At 40.6% G+C, this 23367-nt stretch overlaps 1 protein-coding gene across 5 annotated transcripts in view; it reads right to left on the bottom strand.

The window, feature by feature from the left end:
• The window catches only part of HTR1E (5-hydroxytryptamine receptor 1E), a 95546-nt gene extending 73635 nt beyond the window's left edge, over window positions 1–21911 (bottom strand). Inside the window, exons 1-3 of one of the 5 annotated variants that reach the window (XR_007401289.1) lie at window positions 21530–21664; window positions 20439–20652; window positions 20170–20342 (exon numbers count right to left, since the gene is read on the bottom strand). The gene's annotated coding sequence lies outside the window, so the exon portion shown is untranslated. The other 4 variants (XM_049092335.1, XM_049092336.1, XM_049092337.1 and 1 more) reach the window with 4 other exon arrangements.
• Between the last annotated feature and the right edge of the window lie 1456 nt (window positions 21912–23367).

Below are 23367 nucleotides of genomic sequence, written 5' to 3'. Positions count from 1 at the left end.
AGTATGGGTTGGCACTAGTGACTGGTGTCTAGAGAATGAAATATAGCAGAAGTGATGGGATGACACTCTGAAATTGTTACAAAAAGGCTGTGCCTTCCATTTTGGAATCTCATGCTTTCAGCCCTGGCTCTGGAGAAAGCAAGCTGCAACATCTGGTAGAAGCAAGCCCTATTGATAATAGCCTTTTAGAGGGGTGCATGTGGCAATGAACTGAAGTCTCCAGGTAACAGCCACCTAGGATCTGAGGCTTGTCAATAGCTACATGAGTGAGTTTGAAGGCATATCTTCCTCTAGTTGAGTCTTGTGATGTTTGCAGTCCTGTTTGACACCTTGATTGCAGCTTTGTGAGAAACCTGAGCCAGTGGATCCAGCCAGTTTATTCCCAACCCACATAAACTGTGAGAGAAAAAGTCTGTTGTATTAATCCATTAGGTTTTGGGGAAATTTGTTATGCAGTAATAGATGACTAATACATATTTTAAATTCTCACAGTAGCCGTATGAGATAGTATTCTTATGCCAGCCCTGTCTAACAAATGAGGAAATGAAGGTTTAGAGAGGTGAAATTTTTCCAAAAGTGAGTGGTTACTAAGTGGCAGAGCTCCTGGCTCATTGGACACTAGAACTTGTGCCCTAGGAGTAAGACAAGATGCAGTTTGACTTAACACAGTAATGATATAAAGGATGAATTCCAACAGCACACTTGATTTGAGAAACTTCCCTAAAAGGAGGCTAGGGAGGCAGGGCAGGTATTGTCCTATTGCACTGATGACAAATGGTGTCCCAGGAGGCTGGGACACTCACCCAGATCTTCTGACTCTAAGTATCTGCTCCATCCTTCTCATTCTTAGACTCATACTCATTTTTTATTAAACAAACCATATGCTGCAAATACTACATATTTTAATATTATAATAGTAAAGTGTAGCTATCATAATAACAATTTTACAATCATTTAATTATTAATTAAATGCATACCAATGTTATATATGCCTGTGAAAGAGGCATTTAGTACAATTGAGGCAATGTGAGAGATTATCCAAAAGTCAGTGGGACCTGGTTGGCCATCTTTTGGTATGAAGGCATAAATTGCCATGGATATGCCGGAGAAAATTGCTCCATCTGTATCATGGGAACATTGCTTCTGCTTCCAAGCTGAAAAACTAATCAAGTCTTCTGAGGTTTGATACTTTTGTTTCCTTTAAAGTCATTTTTCATCCCTTCTTTTAAGGTGCTCTATTTACATGTAAGTGACCAAACCCTACGGTGAGTATATTTTGGTCTTCCAATGCCTTGGGCATAAATTAAGGTCTCAGATGGCCTTAGAAACAGGCTTTATCATGTCACAGAAGGAAGCAGGAGATTACATTCCTTTAGGTTTAGAATCTTTGAAATAAAACATGCTAAAAATATGCTAGCCAATGAGTGTTTCTTGTAAATTTATTTGCAAAATTGCTAATTACTAATTGAATATATTTAATACTTGATTGTTTTAAAAGCATCTGTGTAAGGAACTGAATTAGGTTCAGAGGGACAGAATGATCAAATGAAAACATAATAAAAAAGGAAATCATTCTTCTTTCCCTGAATGTTTACTTAAATTGCACTGGACAATAGAGCAGGAGAGATTTATGGATTACTAAATGCCAAATTCTCATGCAGGTAACAAAGATTTCCTTGAGTATGAGAGTTCAACCTTAAAATTTGTACTATGTAATGAGGTTTTAAGATGTAAGCTAGTTAAGTAAGTAAACTATTCTTGTTCATTTACAGTAATACAGGAGAGAGTTAATTACAACATCACATTGTGTTGTCAGAGATTGTGGAGGGATAAATATTATAGAATTCATAGGGATGAGTTTTGGAATGTGGAGTCCTTTCCTGCAGGGTCCTCTTCCTCCATCTTCTTCAGATGAGGTGGGCTTTCAATTCTTATGCTTCTTGGACTCTGACCGAATCATCTTACATTTCTCAAGCCTGTTTTCTCCCCAGTGATTTGCAAGCTTAGTACAAATTCCTACAATTATATTGTTGCTAATAAGGCAACCTATTGGCTTTTGTATATTTTATAGCTAGACACCTTATTGAATTTCCACACACTTTTAAATGGCATTTATTTATTCACTTGTGTTTTCTTAGTTGATAATAATATCATCTCTAAGTAATAATATAGCTACTGCATGACTAGTATTATAAATTTACATCAATTCTTTTCTTTTCCTTCTTTCTATTGTATTGATTGGAACATTCAGAGGAGTGTTAAATAGTGGTGCTATTAGCAGGCATCCTTGTCTTACCTGTATAGTGTTTTACCAATAAGCATGATGTTGGCTATTGTTTGAGAAAGATGTTCTTAGTGTGAAAAACAGTTCCTTTCTATTTCTTGTTAACTTAAAAATTTATCTCTATTTTTAGTTTACTGGTTTACCAGTTTTTAAAAAATTATGACTCTGTATTGAATTTTGTAAACTTTTGGTATCCTTTGAGATGGCCATTGTCTCGTTGATGTGATATTCTTGCTCATTTTTATAAAGGCAGTTTGCCTCTCCCATAAAGAGGACTGTAGTAATAAAATACTTGCAACATCTATATGTTGGCAAATTGAACTTCAATAAAAAAAGAAAAAAATACCTGCAACATGACAGCAACATGTTTTCTTGTTTAAAGATGACATGTTTCTCATCAGGTCTGTAGTTCTTTGAGAGTAAGTTCCTTCACATATTTTTATGTTTCTTTAGCTGTGACAAAAACATTTAGTTTTGTGGTCTTGCTCACTCCCATAGATCTCCCACTATACAAAGTGTTGTTTGCTTGTGAGCAGCATCACTATCACGTGGGATTTTTGTGAGAAGTTTAAATTCTTGGCCTCATCCTACCATGATGATTAATAACTTTGAGGTGGGACCATGAACATAAGGTTTAACATGATTTCCAGGTGATTTGAGAGGCACCATGATAGAGTGTGCAGAAATCATGACTTTCCAGGTGCAGACCAATTGCAAATGGAACACCAAAGTCACATACTGGGTTCAGTATCTTGTCCTGCATGTATAAAGAAGGTATTTGTGAGTGGATTCAGGGTATGGAGATTCAGTGGTTGGAGAAAATAGCAGGCATAGCATTGTCTGGGGCTTATATCTGATTTGAAGCAATGTTTAGTAATTTAAAGGGAAAAAAATCTTGCCAAAAGGGTTCAGCGCAGTGGAACATGGCCTGGACTCATCTCTCTTTATTTTCTCCAAGGCCAGGACCACATTCTTCACCTCAGTTTAGGTCAGGATTATTTACACAACACCCCACAGAAGAATAATAATGATAATTGTAATACTGCCTATCATTCTTCATGGCTTATGTTGTACTACCTTTTCTTTACTCCTCACAGTAGGTCTATAAGGCAGGAATTGTCATTCACATCTTAGACATGGCACAACTGAAATACAGAGCAATCAAAGAATTACTTTAGGTGATAAGGACAGTGAGGGGAGAACATCAGATTACAATCAACAGAAGCAAACTGCAGAATTAGAATAAGAACTCTACACAATATCAATAAAACAAAGGCCAAAAAACTAGTGATATTTTCTTAAAAGATTTTGTTTCTTTCATAATGATGCTTTTGCAGATACAAAAACTATTTCTGAAAGGTGACTAAACTGTGAGAGAAAAAACAAAATAGTACTCAGGAGTGGAGCTGGGATGGATGCAGAAAACAGTGTAATTTTGTCCTTTCTGGGCCATAGAAATTTTGTGGAGTGGCTCTTGGTAGCAGTTTACTAAATACAGTTGTGGTAAAGCTGGGAGCAGCAGCCCCAGGATTGAAGGTAAAGATGCAATGAATTATTAGGTCAGAGGCAGCATCTCCAGCTCAGAAATTGCTGTGTCTGATGTGAAAGCAGGGGTTTCCCCAGTAGAATCTCTTCTGAGAGGTTCTTCAAGCTGCCAAGTTTCAGCCAGCTTCTTGTCAAAAGTGTACAGCATAAAATCCCTTTGTAGGGTACTATGTTACTTAATTGAATACGCAGAGATATTAAGGAGAGGTTTTTGATAAGAGTTCTTCTATTTCAGCTGTCGTGCAGGTCCAATCATAAAAGGAGCAGTTATGGCAAAGGCAAAGTCTGTTTCAAGCATTACACACACACACACACACACACACACACACACACACACCTTTATGATTATTTAAAAAGCTCCTTCCAAAGACAGCTGGTAGTATGCCCTTTCTCCCTTCTTGTGGGAAGTTCTGCATCAAGGGATCACATATGTTCATAGGAATTCTTGCCTTCCTTCCTCTTTCAGTGGTTCAAGTGATATGTTTATTTGCTGAAATGGGAGGGAGGAGAGATTAAAGGTGAAATGGCAAATTATCTACAACAGTTTGTAAACTCTTCAGTGGCTTAGAAACCTGGATGTATGAGATAAGTAAACGAAAACCTCAAAGGAGGCTGGAAAGTCTAATGAAATAAGTAAATGCAGATCTCAGAGTTGGAAGGCATTTGAAAGGTTGTCCAGTTTAATCCCCCATAGTTGAAGTCCAAATAAAAAGATGTCCTAAGATGGACACAGAGACATACTGCCCAGATCCCTCTTTCAAGAAAAATCTTGTAACCAGCTGCTGAGATTGGGTCAGGATAGCTTTCATCCCCCATTGGATGTCCTTGGCTTCTAGAGAGTTGTCCCTCCCAAGACAGCACTCTTCCTGGGGCAGCTCACACTCAGTGCCTGGTGGAGGAAGGGGTTGGCCTAGGTTGGGACAACTCTGATGGATCATTTTAGCTCAGACTCCCCATGGAGTTGGCTGAGGCTGTTGTTGGGTCTATGCTGCAGCTCAGTTTCTCTGTCAGTCCAATCCTGTTTCCTTCTCTTCCTTCAGTGTGGTTCCCAAGGGTATTCCCTAATCAACATCATGCACAATAAACCTCATCTAAGACTATGTTTTTCTTACAGCATAGAGAACCCAACCTGCGACATGTCCCAAAACATACAGTACTTCCCAGAGCTGCAGAGTGCATACCTCACAGACATTCTGTTTGAGATAGCATTAGACAGTTCTTCCATGAAGTGCTGGAATCAGCTTTTCTGCACATTTTTTTAAACTAAATCTGTCCTCTTGAACCAACCAGAACAAGACTAAGCCCATCTACATTCTATTTCATTTATTTCCATTCTCTTGTCTTAAATTCTGTCTTATAGTCTAAAAGGTAAGACAAAGTTTTAGCTGATTCATTATCATCTCCTCCTTTTTTTGGTAATTGTGAGACAAAATTGAAGGGAAAAGCAAATGATTCATAGGTCAACAGTTCAGGAAACATGAAGTAGTTCATGTTTCTTTTTAGGCGACTAACAGTTACAATTTGGCGCATAAGGGGTGCTTTTACAGGAGGAAGGGGCGTGGTGGGAGGATCCAGGGGAGAAACACAGACTTTTTTCTAATAATATCTGCAATTATCATTTCCTTCTTCCACTGTAGCCTTAACTTATCATGTTCTTGTTTCGCTCTCTCCATGTCTATTGCTACCACTTTGGCTTAGACTCACACAATAACTGCCTCCTCCAGGCTTATTCCTTTCCACTCCGTAGTGCAGTGGGAGTGAAGTAAAACTAATTATTTTGGCCAACAGTTTTAAATACCATAATAAAGCATTATCATGGCAAAAAAACAACAACAACAACAACAACAAAACAAACAACTGGAAACAACCGAAATGCACATCCATAGTAGAATGGATCATTAACTTGTGGTGCATTCATACAACACAATGCTGTATAACAACAGCAATGAGTGAACAAATTACTAGCATAACCATTCACATGAACGAATCTCATGAATATAACACTGAAACAGATCATAAAAGATATAATTCTGTATAATTCATACAGGTATAAAGCTCAAAACAGTCTGTGATATTGGAATGCAGGTAGTTACATTTAGGAAGTGAAGTCATGATGGATGGGCACAGGAAAGGAACCTGTGTAGTGGCAATGTTCCATTTCTTATCTTGTGGTGGTTAGTGATATGGGTATGTTCACTTTGATAAAAGTTGCCAAGTTTAACAATTATGATTTGTATACTTCCCTGTATGAACATTATTCTTAATACCTATATTTAAAAATCCTATGATAATTCCCTTGGGCCTATAAGGTGAAGTTCAAATTCATAGGATTCACTCAATGACCAGCACACTTCTAAAAACTTCTCTCTAGGTATTTTCTTTGTGTCTGTTCACTTCACTTAATCTGGATTTTTTGCCACTCTCCGAAAGGGATACATAAGAACGTATGTGCTGTTCTTGGCGCAGTTCCTGAAGCATACCAGACACTCATCATATGTTAGTTTTCCCCCCTTCTCCCCTCCCACTAGTGCAGATTAATGGACCTATGATAACCCTGGATCTTATTTGGGTAGTACACCTGAACTTTTTGAGAGGTATTATCTGTAAATCTCATTATCCATTTGGTGGAGTTTGCTCCCCAAAGACACCCTGGCTTGTCTTCAATTCCCAATAATACAAATATTGATACAAATGTGACTTTCTTGGACAAGCTGTCCCAACAAAACTCATATTTTAATGTTTTAAGTTAGATTGTTCCCAAATCCCTTGGAAATATCACCACATGCCCATTATCTGATAAAGGGATAAAGAACAGCTGCAGCTATGGAAAGACATTTCATAGGGTCTGATTTTACTTTATTTGGGCACTGTAGGTAGATGGGGTCATTAGAAGGATCTGGGAGTTTTAGAACTGCAAGCTTCTATTGTTTTTTTTTTTTCAAAATATTATCTTCTTGCTATAAAAATGCTTTCCTTCTCATACCAGATTTCATAAAGACCCTACATCTGGTCTGTACCAATAACTAGAATCTTGAGATGCTCATTCCTCTTACAACTTGTAGTTTAAAATGATCCAGATGTAGAAGAATTAGGTTTTACAGCTTTTCTAAAGGATTTTGTCTTCCAAATCCTACAACTGTATGTATTGAGAACTGACCAACAGGAGAGTGCTCTAACAATGAACCTGTACAAGTTTTCCTCTGGCTGTGTTATTTTTCATTTGGCATATTTTAGGAGAATAAAACCATGAAATAAAAGCAGTGAAATCTATTAGAATAAGGACCATAATGAATCAGGTAATCCATAGTGGGCAAGACAAAAAAGAAAGAGAGAGAGAGAGAGCACTAAAAGTGAAAAACAAGATTAGAATCAAATTGTATTAGAAATAGAATTCTCAAGGCTACCAATTTGTTGTGATCTAGGAGTATACCAAATTGACTAAATGATCTTTATAAATTCTGATTTTCAGTTTCTTAATCCACAAAATGTGGAAAGGGATACTAAATTATGAAAAGTAGATGGAATATTGATGAACATCTTTTCATTTCCAGGAAGATGGAGTTTGGTAAATTCACTCACCTCAATGATTCAGGAAAGAGGGAATAAGGGAGTCATTAGCCACTCTAAAGAGCTGCTGCTCCATCTCCCCCTCTTCCCTGTTCATCCATCTGCTCCCTCCTTGCTCATAGAGCATACTTATCTTCAGTGTTTTCCTGACGTTAATGTTCATGTAATTTCATATGTACAAAAATGTGGGAGGTGGAGAAAAAAGGAGTGCACAGCCTGAGATGCCCCAAGATGGCCTTGATAGCATATGGTATGAACAATAAATCCACATTTGGTTGAAATTCACTTCTTGAACAGCCTCAAGCTTATTTTCTCATGTAAATAATCAGAAATGGAGGAAATATAAAGCTAATATTTAAAATATTGGCTTTAGATCTTTTACTTTTAAAGGGTGGCATAGAAAAGGTTCCAAGAAGGACCAAAGACACATGAAAAAATGATGTGTGTATAAAGGTGAGGACTAAGGAATCAGATGCTTGAGTAATGAGAAGATAATTCATCAGGTCAGGGCCTAAGGTTTTCTGTAAAGGGATCTGCTTTCAATCTGAAATCCTGGAATCTTGGTGGTGGTGGTGGTGTAATATGTTGATAGAGAGGACCTTCAGCCAGTTGGGAATGAGGTGCTGCTGGTGGTAATCTCACTGCGTTCTCCAATAATAATGTCATCAAATGCAGGGAATGGGAACATATTGTGGTGTCACCTGAGCTAGCAGTGTGTCCTAGATTTTGTTTCTTCCTAAATACTTATCTCTCAGAAATCCCGATTGGTTACTTACCTCAAAAGAAAAGATATTTATTTACATAATTGACGCTGACCAGGCATCAGTAAGAAGAGATGGGGAGCAAATATTTTGATAGGTACCAAAATGGCTAACAAGGTGACATCAGGGTGAGTATCAAGGGAGGTTGTGGTATATGTGTCAACATGTGCCCAAGGAAATGGTGTGTCTGGGAGGATACTGAGGAACACCTGGCTAGGAATATGCCCCAAGGAGGGTCACCACAGGCAGAAGAGAATATGAAAACTTGAGTTTACTGTTTGCTATGTTGTCCTGTGGAATTTTAAATTTGCCAGTTTAGTAGATATAAATGGTCAATTTGAATACTTTTTAATATAAAAATAACCTGTGAAGTTTTCATCCCTGGAAATCTTTATGGAAGGAATAATTACCACCTAAAGGAATATTTAGGCATGCATTCACCAATGCTCTGAGAACGATAGTTTTGGCTACATTATTTTTTGAGCTCCTTTCCAGCTCTTTAATGACAAGTCTCAATTTATACAGAGATCTGTAGCAATCCCTGGGCTTCAAAAGCCCATATCAGGTGATGATGACATAATAGTTAAATTCTATCAACAATGATGAGTCAGGATTTGAATGGGTTTCTCTGTATAGCTCTCTAGTGATGAAATATCTGGGCAGAAGTACTTCTCCCACCTCGAGGCAGCAAAATGGTTCATTGTGGAGGTGCGATGCAATTTCAGAGATAAGCAACACACTTTGCTTTAAACATGGTACAGAAATTGAACTGAGTCCCACTCGGGAGGCTTGCTTCATTTTCACAGTTCTGCAGTCTAGGGGCTAAAGTTCTGAAGGGAGGAGAAAGGCAGGCAGGCAGGCAGATTTTCTGCACTTGCCTAACTAATGTTTAGTGGGCCTCTAAAGCCTCCGCTCATTTATTTGTTGAAGACAGGGTCATCTCATTTAATTCGGCAGGACTACAAGTGCACCAGCAAGTGCAGAAAAGCTGGCTAATAATTTCCTCTCTGAATTTCAAGCATGTATTTCAAAGGTATTTCAAATATGCTCCCCATGGAAGAGGCTGCGCAGGGAACCAGACTCAGGTCCCTGCTTCCTGCCCGGTAAACGATAAAGTCAGGGAAGCCTCAGGTTCATAGGTCCATTGTGGGCGTTTAAGGTCACTCACACTATGTCTGAATGTGGAACCACAGAAAAACGTATGGCAGCGTAAGGTCAAGTTCAGAACAGGAGCATAAGCTATTGGGGCTTGGGGTAAAAGAAGAATGATAGAGAACCCTGAGGTATTTGGGAAAAACACCCCACCCCCAACTTCTTTGACCATCTATCATTCCCTCCTGGACTCCGAGAGAGATTTGGTGCAGGAGTCAGGGAAGGACAGTGAGGAAGGTTAGGAAGAAGCATCCTGGGATGCCGACACCCTCTGCCTCATCTTTCTAATTCAAGGACAAGCAGGGTTCAGTTGCATATAAGGTTCTATCCAAAATAAAAATGCAAAAGTATGCATATTTTAACTATGCAAAACCATGCCTCATCATCCTGTGATAGGGAGCAGAACCCCCTTCCATTTGGCCTGGATGCCCTTTCGTCTCCATTACGCGGGGGGCCAGTCTCTCACCTTACCCTGCCGGGTGGCGACACTAACGATACTAACTAAACTTCCCATTTCAACTCTCACTTTCCAGGTTTATTTTGTAATTTAAGAAAAACGAGTCAACCCCATCACCTACCCATCTGGGTATTTTCTTTATCGGGACTAAGCACCTCGTTACTTTCTGAGGGCTGGAGCAACCGCACAGTCCCTCCTAATCAAAGGTCTCTCAACCGGCGTGGCTTCGCGATCACCTGGTCCTCCAGCGGACCTCGCCGCGCGCCCATCTGCGCGTCATCGCCACCCAAGTCCCCCCCAGCACCCCTCCCACCTTCATCTTCGAGCCGCCTCAAATCCTTTGGCAAGGAGGCAGGACAGAATTCTTAAACGCAGTGTCGACACTCGGCTTCGCACGTGTGAAGGTCGCTAACCGAGAACCGCGTCCCCTCCCTAGAGGTCCAAGGGGAGGCACCGCGCCCACGCGACCCCCGCGCTCTCCCTCCCCACGCCCCAGCCCCGCCGCCTGCGCGCCCCGGAGCGCGCCAACCTCTCCAAGCCGGCGCTTGAGCCCCGGGCCCGGGGAGGGGGTGCGCAGGGAAGCCGCGGTGGTCCCCGGAAGCGTGCGCCCCTCACCTTGTGGACGGTGCGTGCAGCGGGCGCACTGGGTGACCCGGGGCGCCCCGCTGGCTCCCGAAGTCTCCCTCGGAACGCGCTCGCTTCTGTCCCGAGCCGTATCACAGCCCGGCTTCTCGCGGCGCCGGGCTTTGGGGCCCGCTGAGCTCAGGGCGTGCTGGCCCCCGAGCGTCCTTTGCCCGCGCCGGTGCCCCCGGGCTGCGGCCAGCAGGAGCCTGGAGCGCGGCGGCCTGGGCGGCCCTGCGGCGCTGCGGGCGGCGGGCGCTGCGCTCCGCGAAGTCTGGGCGCCCCGACTGGAAGAGGAGGCGAGAGCGAGAGCTGGGAGGAGGAGGAGGAGGAGGAGCAGGAGCAGGAGCAGGAGCAGGAGCAGGAGCAGGAGCAGGAGCAGGAACCAGAGCAGGAGCAGGGGGCAGTCTGCTAAATCACCCGGCAGGTTGCAAGCGCCCAGGCAACACTGAACGGCGAGGGGGGGTGGTGGTGGGTGGGACGAAAAGGTGAGCCGGGGTGCAATGCAGGCCGTGGCTGTGGAGGAGAACTTGGGGGTCGGAGCTCCGAGGTGCTTCAGGTCTTGGTTAGGCTGTAAAAGAAAAATTCTGGAGCTCGCAGCGCCCTCAGGGCTCCCGGTTGCAAACACTAGAGGGCGGCGCTGTCCATGCTATAAGCCTGGCCTATGGGTTTGGTGGCGTGGACCAGGGCCCCCGCTTCCAGAGCCCGTTGTTGGGGGCGGCCCAGGAGGAGAAGGGTCCAGATACTGCAAGGAAAGGCAGGTCCCATGCCGCTCTTCTGTGGCCAGGCTTGGCTGGGGGGAGAGAGGGAATACGGTAGTTGGCAGATTTGGACTTGGCGTCTCTGTGGCTCCTCCAGGCAAACCCTACGGAAGTGAATTATTCATCTTGCCTTGGAAAAATTACAGTCAACATCCACAGGGTGCTTTAGGGAGAGGGATGGGAAGAAGAGGGTGAGGAAGAAGTAGAGGAACATTGGGGTAGGGTAAAGTGGAAGGGGGCAGAGAGGTGGAGAAAGCAGAGGAGAAAAGGGGAAGTGTTGGAGGTGAGATTTCAGGTTGACAAGTCTCTGGGCCCTTTGCAGTGTTCCAGGAGTATCCACCTGCTGCAAGGCCAGAAGAGTTGACTTGGGAGGGACTTTATAGGATTCTGGCACTGCGGAAAGAAGCTTCCTGGGGGCTAGTAGGTTACTGTCCGGAGGGGAACTTGGGTAGCTCTGAAACCTTGAAGCTTTATGTAGATTGATTCCCTGATATTTTGGGAGAAACACAATCAGATTGTTTGAACTACCACCCTGGCAGATGGGAGAGGTGGGGACTTACAAAAATAGAATAGCAAATCCTATGCAGACTACATGATCTGTAAATAGCCTGATACAAGTTGAAAGGACTTTGGAACCTCTAGACAACCTACATAGTTCCCCAAAATACCTGTCTCACACTTCCCTTTCTAGTGTGTGATTTTACTGCTGAATTGAAAAGGCTTTATTTGATTTGATTTAATTTTTTGGTAGCTTGGCTGTTCGAAAACAAATGAAATCCGTCTTCTTCAATTCAGAAAGCAAGCATGCATGCCCTTCTTCCTGCCTTCTGAAGTGCCTCTCAGTATCAGCAAGGGCTGGGTGGTGGTGTGAAGGGGAATTTCACTGAAGAAGAGAAAGGAAGGTTGGTAAACTCTAGTCTCGAATTGTGATTTGCTTCTGTTAATCCTAATACACCAAGAGAAAAGGCTTCAGTGGACTAAAGCCAAACAGGAGGATGGGATGGAAGGGTATTTTCCTACCAAAGAAAGATAGGACTTCCAAGACATCAGTTTGAAATATGTTTGATGATAGAGCTCTTATGTAAAAACAAATAGAACAAGAATATTTCCCGATTTTAAAAAAGAACCTCATAGGATCAAGGTTTTTTTTAGATAGCCCAGGGGTAAATGAGGATATGGTCCTATTCTGGCAACTCCAGAATCTTTTCAAAAGATGAATAAAATTTGACTTCATTTTGGTCCTTTTAAAAGGAAATTAGCTTAATTGTTCTTTGATTATTACAGCGTTAGCAACTATGGAAACATATCTTATATATTTGGAAACATATCTTATATAAGGTATCCTGAACATAACTTAGCATACATCATACCTTAGCATGAGGTTCATGGTTATTCTCAAACAATTAATTTCTAGAATATACTTTACCAGTTTTAATAAAAGTCAACATCTGCTTAACTAGGAGCTGATAATTCAATTTGTAGATTTTTTTTTTTTTGTCAATTTGTAGATTGCCCATTTGATTTTCCATGGGATTCTAGGAGCACTTTAAGATTGTAGGTATATGTAAATTACATGCTGATTTCATAATGGCGAATTCCTTGTCAGTTAAAAAACTATCTATAAAGATATTGACTGAAGACTTGGGCACATAGTGTAACAAATTTATCAATTTGTGGTGAGAACTCAGAAGTCATATGAAGGAATTAATTGATAAAACTCATTCATTCATTCAAAATGTTGATAAACACCTACCCTTTACCAGGCATGAGCCAGCTTCTAGGAATACAATAAAGAAAACAGTTTCTTCTTTGATGCACCATAGAATCTAATGGGAAAGCTGATTCACAAAGTAACAAACCCAATCTTAAATAATAGTTGGGAGAAGAGGGAACGACACTGTTTTGTGGAAACACAAAGGAGGGCAGTCTAATCCAGCCTTGAGATCAGGGAATACCAGCTGGAGGTATGGGTGATGGTTATGTGTGTATAGGAAGGGGTGGTTGGTAGTGGTGGGGAGTAGGAAAAATGATGAACAATAGCTTGTATCCATCCCCAAAACACATCCTAATCTCATTTGTTAGCTCTCTGCTTGGATGTTGGAAATTTACTTTATATGAGAAAGCAAGCATACATATGTTGCATTTTCCTCATACTAGTCAGACTAGAAGATTCTTATGGTTAGGACTATATATGATCTTTTTAATGTCACCAGTATGGAGAAAAATCAATATTCTAGTAGACATTTGCCTGTAGTTTCCTACCTCCACTGCGGAAGTAGAAATAAAATGGGAAAGGAAGGAAATGTGGTGGGGGAGGAGCTCATGCTTACTGAGCTTACACAATCCTAGGTTCTCTGTGTCTGGTATCCTACCAAACAATCCCAACAACCCTATGACATACTTCTTATTTCTTTTACTGTTGCTGTTTTTGTTTTGTTTTGTTTTGCTTTTAGAGAGAGAGCACTTGGGTGGGGAGGGGAGCAGAGGGAGGGCAGAGAGAAAGAAAGAGAATCTTAAGCAGATGTGGGCTCCATCTCACAACCCTGATATCATGACCTGCTATAATCAAGAGTCAAGTGCTTAACTGATTGAGCCACCCAGGTGCCTCTTTACTCTTGCTTTTTTTTTTTTTTTTTAAGATTTTATTTATTTATTCATGAGAAACACACACACACACACACACACACACACACACACACACACAGAGGTAGAGACACAGGCAGAGGGAGAAGCAGGCCCCACACAGGGAGCCTGATGTGGGACTCAATTCCGGGTCTCCAGGATCATACCCTGGGCTGAAGGCGGCGCTAAACCACTGGGCCACCGGGGCTGCCCTACTGTTGCTTTTAAAGACTGAACTTCAAATTGCATTCCATGTTTTTGGTGTGATGAAGGCCAGAGGGAGAGGATGAAATGTCTATAGGTAACTTTCTACACTAATCAGCTGTTAGTAAGTTATGTTATGGGATCAAAGCATAACTTCAAAGACATACAGCAAAGGTGTTTATCTTGCCCACAGTAAACATTAGCTGTGATTGGCTGCAGCAGGTCCACTCCCATGTTCATTAGGGGACCTAGTCTAGGCTGATGGGGTCAGACCAATCCTTAGAGGGAAGAGTAATGATAGAATATCACTATGGCTCTTAAAGCTTTTACTTCATTATAGGATAAATCACTCTTATTCATATTCCCTTTGCTAAAGTAAGTCATATGGCTGAATGTACTTCCTCCAAGGAGGGATTCCAGTAGGGGCTCTATAGAGATGTGCCTGGTGGTGACAAAATATTAAGAAAAAAATTATCAATTGATGACATTCTCCATCGATGCTTTTGAATGAAGGCATTTTCTCTTTAAAATATTTACTTGTCGTTATCAACAATAGTCAAACTATGGAAAGAGTCCAAATGTCCATTGACTGATGAATGAATAAAGATGTGATATGATGTGATGTGTGTGTGTATATGTATATATATATACATATACACACATAATGAAATATTAATCATCAAAAGAAGTGAAATCTTGTGATTTGCAATGATGTGGGATGGAGTTAGAGAGTATTATGCTAAGTGAAATAAGTCAGTCAAAGACAAATACATATGATATCACTCCTTTGTGGAATTCAAGGAAAAAAAAAACAGATGAACATATGGGAAGGGGGAAAAAGAAAAAAGAGAGAAGGAAACAAACCATAAGAGACCCTTGAGGACAGGGAACAAACTGAGGTTGATGGAGGGAGATGGGTGGGGATGGGTTAGATGGGTGATGGGTATTAGGGAGGGCACTTGTTGTGATGAACACTGGGTGCTGTATGTAAGTGAAGAATCACTGAAATCTGCTCCCGAAGCCAATACTGCACTGTATGTTAACTCACTAGAATTTAAATAAAAAATTTGAAAAGAAAAAGAAACCCATTCACTCTATTGGCTAATGGTATTCACCAACCTCAGGATATAAGGAACAAAATAATGAATCTAGGTTGCTTAGCTTAATTGATGAGAATATGTCATCAAGGTCCAACTTCATAGGTACAGTTGGCCTTGCACTAAGAAAAAGCTCTATTCTCTGGGCAAACACTGGCTATTTCTCCATGCTCTATTTCCATAAAGAAATCTGTAAGGCAGACTAGGTGGATTAGGAGAACCCTATCATGGAACCAAACCTCAGGCTCTAGTGGTAATGGCAGTGGCTAGTGATCAACGTGCTTCTTCACTGAAAATAATCATGAGAAGCAGTTCACTCAGTAAAGAGTAGAAATAGTTAACATTTCCAAGAAACATTTCCAAGAAATATTTCTTAAACAACTCCAGCTTGGGAGTTTGAAAGACATATGTCTTGTCCCTCCCTCAAGGAACTCCAAAGTCAAGGTAAGAGAAAGCACTTAAATAGATTACTACATGAAAGAGCTAAAGGAGCAGAGAAGCCTCTGTGAAGGAATTGGGGCTAAGCCGAATTGGAAAGACGTGTACGCTCGCCCTATGTATGGCTGATTTTTCTGTCTGAGTAAAAAAAAAGAAACGTGTGTATGGGTATTTCCAAAGCCACACATCTGGCCAGAGGCAGGGTCTGTATTAGATCCTGGATCTCCTGACTCCAGAGTTGGTGCTTTTATCATTAGCATCCTCCTTAAAGATTGACACAAAGCCTGATGTGATAGGAAACAGAAAATCAGTGAACTTGTATTAAGAGTATACTAAAACTGGAAGTAAAAGCACCATGGAGACATAATTATTTTTCTCTGAGTCTGAGGTGAAAAGAATGCATGTCTGAGGGTCCCAAATCTACTTTAGTTCCAGCAAATTCTTGAATTCACAGGTGACTGGGTCAGCATGGGAATTCCATGTGTGCCATGTGTCTATACAGAGATAATTGGCCACAATCCTTTCAGAAAGAGTTGGTATTTAAAAAGGTTTTTATTTTTTTATTTTTATTTTTTATTTTAAAAATTTTTTAATTGGAGTTCAATTTGCCAACATATAGCGTAACACCCAGTGCTCATCCCGCCAAGTGCCCCCCTCATTGCCCATCACCCAGTCACCCCAACCCCCTGCCCACTTCCCCTTCCACTACCCCTTGTTCGTTTCCCAGAGTTAGGTGTCTGATGTTTTGTCACTGATATTTTCACTCATTTTCTCTCCTTTCCCTTTATTCCCTTTTACTAATTTTCATATTCCCCAAATGAATGAGACCATATAATGTTTGTCCTTTTCAGATTGACTTATTTCACTCAGCACAATACCCTCCAGGTCCTTCCACATCGAAACAAATAGTGGCTATTGGTCTTTTCTAATGGCTTAGTAATATTCCATTGTATACATATACCACACCTTCTTTATCCATTCATCTTTCAATGGATACCGAGGCTCCTTCCACAGTTTGGCTATTGTGGACATTGCTGCTATAAAATCGGGGTGCAGGTTAAAAAGGTTTTTAAAGTTAATTACATCAGGCTCTGGAAATTATTATCACCAAGTACTTCCCAAAGTGAGTCCTTGGAAGGAAAGTAGATAGAGTTTCTTCACAAGAGCCTGTCTTGAAATTTCAGGCCTAGGAACTTCAAACATCATAATGGCAGAACCAATTGTGGAATATTCTGCTATTTTACCTTTCTCTCAGTGGATTTTCAACTCTTTCCCTTATCCTTACATTATAAGGGTCCCTGATGTTACAGCTTCAATGGCTCCTTATTTGGAAGATGGTTCGAGCCTTCCCTTCATGGTCATTTTGTTCTCCATGGCTGTGTTGAATGGTGAAGGAAAGACTGTGCCTCCCGCAGCACTGTTGGGGAGTCATTGGGGAGATAAGGGATGCAGAGCTGACTACCTCCAAGCACTGGATTTTGTCTTTATCATAGCTTCATCAGACTCTACTTCATATCCCAGGCTCTAGAGGCACAATGCAAGGCTTGATTTTTACCTCTCCATATTCTTTTCTTACCCAAAACAGGCCTATTCAGAGATTTGAGTTATTCACAGAAATGATTTTTTCCTATTAACCCTATAGGTGAAGATCTATAGCATTTCAGGAAGGAGGCAGTATTTAGGATGGCCTGGAAGGAATGATGAGTATGGACAAATTTTGAGGAAGTCCTAGTCTGAGCAGAGAGGCAATTTATGATAGCTAATTTGTGAAATTAGTTTGAATAATAGGATAAAGTGCTCAGCAAATAAAATATTTCAGTGTGACTGGCCCTGGGGTGTGTGTTTAGGAGTCAGGGCTGAGGTAAGACGATTGAAATTTACCTTGAAAGGAAGAGCAACCCTGCCGGGCACTATAAAATGTATGAAGGATCTTAGTCTGGATTGGATCACAGCAGGTCAAGACTGCAAGCAAGGAAAATCAGAGCTATTTTAGTAAATATGTGTTAAGTTATATGAATCAGAAATAAGAGGTTATGGATAATATAGAAAAAGGGAAGTATTTGAGACAGACTTAAAAAGGCATGATCAATAGGATTTGATGACTAACTCGAGAGGAGGGTCAGGAAGGAAAAGGAATGTTGGAATTTCACCTGTTTCTAGGCTGGGAGACAAAAAAAGTGCAAAGGTAAAAAGAAAGTAAATAGAAGAACCTAGAAGGCCATTTTGAATACAAGTATCAGGAGGTCTGTGGCAGACCTCTTGAGCAGACAACTAATTATGTGGCCTCCCCACGTCTGTGTTCTGCTTTTGTGTACACTGTCTAATTGTTGGACCAGACAGTGGCAGGTTTCTTGTTGTTTATCAGAAAATTTCTATATGCTGATTTCAATCCAACACTCTGATGAACTTAAAATCATTTAACTGGTAAGAAAAAGGTAGGTGAGGGATAGGTAGGTTTGAGGGGAAGAGAAGAAAATATGAGAGAAGGGGATTTCACTTATTAACTCTATTCCTTCTGATATGTTTCCCTGGCACAGCAAGTTTCTAAACCTGGTGATGCATCAGAATCATCTGGGGAATGTAAACACAAAAGCAACAAAACCCAGAACCTGCCCTAGATCTACTGAATCATAATCTCTGAGGCTATGGCCCCCAGTAGCCTAGGAATCTGTGTTTTCCAAAGACTTCCCCAAAGGATTCCTTAATGTGTTAAAAAGAGAACCAAAATGTTGCTGAAGACTCAGATACAACGTATTTTCAAAACAGTAGTTTTGTCTTAGAATAGATTTTCTCTAACTGTTCATATTATGCAGCCCTTTTTTTTACCTTGCCAGATGTTTAATGGTTGTCTTTGACTGCTCAGGCTGCCATAACAAAATAACACGGACTGGGTAGCTTAAAAAAAAGCTTCTGCACAGCAAAAGAAACAGTCAACAAAACTAAAAGACAACATACAGAGTGGGAGAAGATATTTGCAAATAACATATCAGATAAGGAAGTTGTATCCAAGATCTATAAAGAACTTATCAAACTCAGCACCCAAGAAAGAAACAATCCAATTATGAAATGGCCAGAAGACATGAACAGAAATTTCTCCAAAGAAGACATACACATGGCCAACAAGCACATAAAAAAATGCTCCACATCACTTGGCATCAGGGAAATACAAATCAAAACCACAATGAGATACCACCTCACACCAGTGAGAATGGGGAAAATTAACAAGACAGGAAACAACAAATGTTGGAGAGGATGTGGAGAAAGGGGAACCCTCTTGCACTACTGATGGGAATGCAAACTGGTGCAGCCACTCTGGAAAACAGTGTGGAGGTTCCTCAAGAAGTTAAAAATAGAGCTACCCTACGACCCAGCAATTGCACTGCTGGGGATTTACCCCAAAGATACTGACTGATGTAGTGAAAGCCTAGGGCACCTGCACCCCGATGTTCATAGCAGCAATGTCCACAATAGCTAAACTGTGGAAGGAACCACGATGGCCTTCAACAGATGAATGGATAAAGAAGATGTGGCATATAGATACAATGGAATATTAGCCAGCCACCAGAAAGGATGAATACCCACCATTTGCTTTGACATGGATGGAAGTGAAGGGTATTATGCTGAGTGAAATAAGTCAGTCGGAGAAGGACAATCATCATATGGTTTCACTCATACTTGGAATATAAGAAATACTGAAAGGTATTATAGGGGAAAGGAGAGAAACTGAGTGGGAAAAACTAGAGAGGGAGACAAACCATGAAAGACTCCTAACTCCAGGAAACAAACAAAGGGTTGCGGAAGGGGAGGTGGAGGTGGATGGGGGGATGGGGTAACTGGGTGGTGGGCACTGAGGAGGGCACTTGATGGGATGAGCACTGGGTGTTATACTATATGTTGGCAAATTGAATTTAAATAAAAAAATGTAAAAAAAAAAAAAAAGAAATGTATTTTCTCATGGTTCTGGAGACTGTAAAGTCCAAGATCAAGGATGTTCTATCCTGGTTCGGTTTCTGGTAAGACTTTCTTTCTGGTTGCAGATGACTGTGTTTTTCTGTCCTCACATAATGGAGAAAGAGAAAGACAGAGACAGACAGAGATGGTTGCAGGGAGGAAGGGAGAGAGGAAGAGAGACAGAGGGAGATAGATGTGGTGTTTCTTTCATTTTATAATGACACTAGTCCTAGTGGATCAAGGCTCCACCCTTATGGTTTCATTAAGCCTATTACCTCCTTAAAAGCTCTGTCTCTAATACAGTCACATGAGGGGTTAAGGTTTCAATGAATGAATTTTAGAGGGACACAGTTCAATCCATTGCAGTGGTCTACAAAGCCAATCTCACTATCTCAAGTGAGACTATCAACAATAACACATACATACACAGAGTGTCATTCTAACTTGCCTTCATTACAGTTATTAACACTTTACCTACTTTCTCACCACTGTTTTAAAATCTGCCAAGTGGAAACTTTAAAAAATCTGTGATATCAAGAAACAAAATTATTTTTAAAGCATCAAAGTGATATATCTGGTTGTTTGGTAGGACATATCAGAGTAACCCTAGCAGTCTACAATAGTTGGGTTAGTCCAACTCTTGATTCTTGGACCACTTGCATGGGATTATAGACTTTGACGATTTATTTAAGGATTAATCATTCTGTAATTCAGGTAAAAACAGTTTATTAGCATATAATGATAACCATAATATACATGTACCAGGATTGTGGCAGAACCAAGATACAAATCCAAGTTGTCTGAGAGAAATTTGTGTTTTTTCCCAATCCAGCTTGACTTCCTATTTCCTGCCATTGTTCTAATACAGTATTGTTATATTTCCTGGAATATTGTAACAAAGTATCAGAAAGTAAATGGCTTAAAAGAACAGAAATTTAAAAAATAAATAAATAAAAGAACAGAAATTTATTCTCTCACAGGTTTTGATGATGGAAGTTCAAAATCCAGATTTGGGCAGGGTGATGCTCCATCTGAGACTCTGGTAGAGTCCTTTCTTGCCTCTTCCAGCTTCTGGTGGCGGCCAGCAATCCTTGACATTCATTGGCTTCCAGCTGTATCAGCACGATCTCTGCCTCCTTTGTCACACAGTGTTCTTGCTGTGTCTCTGTCCTCACATGGCATTTTTCTTTTCCTATAAGGAGACCCGTCATATTGGATTAGGGCCCAGTCTAGTGATCTCATCTTGACTGAATTACATCTGCAAAGATCCTATTTCTGAATGAGGTCATATATACTGGGTACAAGGAATTAGGACTTTAACATATCTTTCTAGGGACACGATTCAACTCACAATATCTGGTAGCCCAGTAAGAGCTCCTGGATTTCTGTACCAGACAATCACCTTTGTCTCTACATTAATACAGTATGCTATCTCACTGAGGAGATTGTTCTATAATTTAGAGAACATTACTAATTTAAACAAATCTTTAAGCCAAAAAGATAATGTCTAGTTAATTTGTTTGATAGCTTTGCATTCTTTTTAGGAGCAGAAAATATTATTTTATGGAGGAAAAAAAATCATAATCGGAACTCTGAAATGCTTGAATTCAGAAGGATTTTCATGTATCCACGGGAACACAAACTCTGAAGTTTGTGGAGTTAAAAATTTTTTTCTCAGTATAACCATGGACATTGATCTTGATGGTACCACCGATAGGAGATTTCTTCCTTATTTTTTTAAGCTTTTATCAAGTCTCTGCAGTGTGCCAGGATTTCAACAGAACAAATAAAATGCTGTCTACCTTCAGATGACACTCACCCCTGCTTTTCCTCCAGAGGGAAGCACCAACAGAAACTATCTTTGCCCTGGGCAAGACATAATTTAAAAAATGTACTGAACCAAATAGGAGAGTGGTAAAAAGAGAGAAAGAGAGAAGGCGGGAGGAAGATAAGCTCTAACAAATAGTAATATTCCTCTTGCATTCATGTTAGGATAATTTATTTTGTTGCTTAGAGAGACACTGAGAGTATATTTCTTTTGTTTCATTGTTTTTCAATACTCATTTTACCTTTGAATCCATTTTTGCTTTCCAAAACCTTTTTAAAGCCAGGACTAATGGTCTCTCTCTGAGACCGGCTTCATGAACTGGCAGATCAAATTTGCAATCTGGAGCTGACAGTTTAGAGACAAAATTCTAAACTGTCATCTTGCAGCCAAGATGACTGCACAGATGTGGGTATAATGGCTGTTCACTAAATTCTCCAAGATTACACCATGTTTCAGGATCACATTGTCAAAAGTTCAGAAAAATTATAGTGCACTCTCAGGGTGATGTGACACAGTCTATTGGACATAAATATTTTGTATCTTATTTTGATTAAGGCTTATAGAAAGAACTATACAAATCGATGCAAAAAATTCAAAATTGCTTAGCAAGCTTAGGAGGGTTTCCGTCTTTGTATTTGGCTAGGCATTGCCAGTGCATTCGTAAATAGTCACTTAGCCATGTATTTGAAGAGATTTTAATGCGGATGGTGGATGAGTCACAAATCTGACTTTTGGTGCTCCTAGCTGCATTCCAATGCTGACCCACTATCAGGTAATGATGGAGAGAAAGAAGGCAACATTTAAGAACTTCTCAATTGGCAAGGATAATATATCATTTTTTTAAAAAACATTTTATTCATTTATTCATGAGAGACACACAGAGAGAGGCAGAGACCTAGGCAGAGGGGGAAGCAGGCTCCTTGCAGGGAGCCTGATGTGGGACTCTATCCCAGAATCCTGGGATCATGACCTGAGCCAAAGGCAGATGCTCAACCACTGAGCCAGGTGCCTGGGATAATACATGATATGCTACATAAGGCTCTTCATTGGTTTGTCTGATTCTGTAGAGATTCAAACAGAAGAGTTTTTCCTAACAAGAAGAGTTGGCCTCATTTTCACCCTGCCATTGCTGCCTGTGCTAGTGAGCATGAAAGAGGCTTGCTAGTTTAACCACTAATTTACTCCATTTTGCTTATTAACTGTCCTCGGTTGAACTTGTGCAGTATTGTACAGGTCCTGAGCTGACTCCATGATTTAGTTTTAGGCATTGCTCTATAAATTGTACAAAAACAGTGTTTGCAATCAGCATCCACTGTTTTCTATGAATTCTTGTCACCTACAGGACAAAGTCCAAATGTCTTAGCATTGGTTTCAAGGCCCTCCCCAAATATATCTCTTCTCCTGTGCTTAAAGCCTCAGCCAAACCTGTTCATTGTTGTTCAGACAGGTTTGAGCCTTCTTTCCACCATCCCTTTGTGCATGCTGTTTATTATGCTTGAAATAAGTACAAGTAATTTAAGTTCCATCCATTTTTCAAGTTGCCTTGTGATGATTTCACCCAGGGGATTTATTTGAAAAAAGGCAAAGCAGATTTTAATCAAGAGAAGGAAAAAAGCAGATGCTTTTTCCTTCCCTTGAGAAGAGTCAAAGACCAGCATTCAAGTTTTTTGATTTAAGAGGAATCAGGGATTATGAGATAACGTTGTATTGGTCAGCAAGACCCAGCTGGAAGAGTGTTCTGATTTAGTGAACTTGCTGTTAGTGCAGCCATTAGCAGCTAGACTTCCTGACAATAACAGATCCTCCCCCCCTCCCAGGGCAGCATTTCTGCTATAACTGCTTTAAGGTAAACACTTGAGCATTAGTAGCAGCTGGTTTTACTCTGGAAGGTAGAAATCAAGGAAGCAGGGACAGTTTTCATGGTTATAGTCTGGGGACTGCTGTGGTGGCCTTATATCTATTCTAAAGAGTATGATACTACCCTAGCTATCCCATAGACAGATAATTCTAAAGCGTGAGGACTTCTAACTTGTACTTTTGGCCAACATTCTCAACTTGAAGGCTGATTTGAAATAATGT

This window comes from Canis lupus, chromosome 12 (genome assembly GCF_003254725.2).
Source record: "Canis lupus dingo isolate Sandy chromosome 12, ASM325472v2, whole genome shotgun sequence".
NCBI classification, from domain to species: Eukaryota; Metazoa; Chordata; class Mammalia; order Carnivora; family Canidae; genus Canis; species Canis lupus.
Note: the sequence above shows the minus strand (reverse complement) of the source record. Positions and strands in the feature narration are given on the sequence as shown.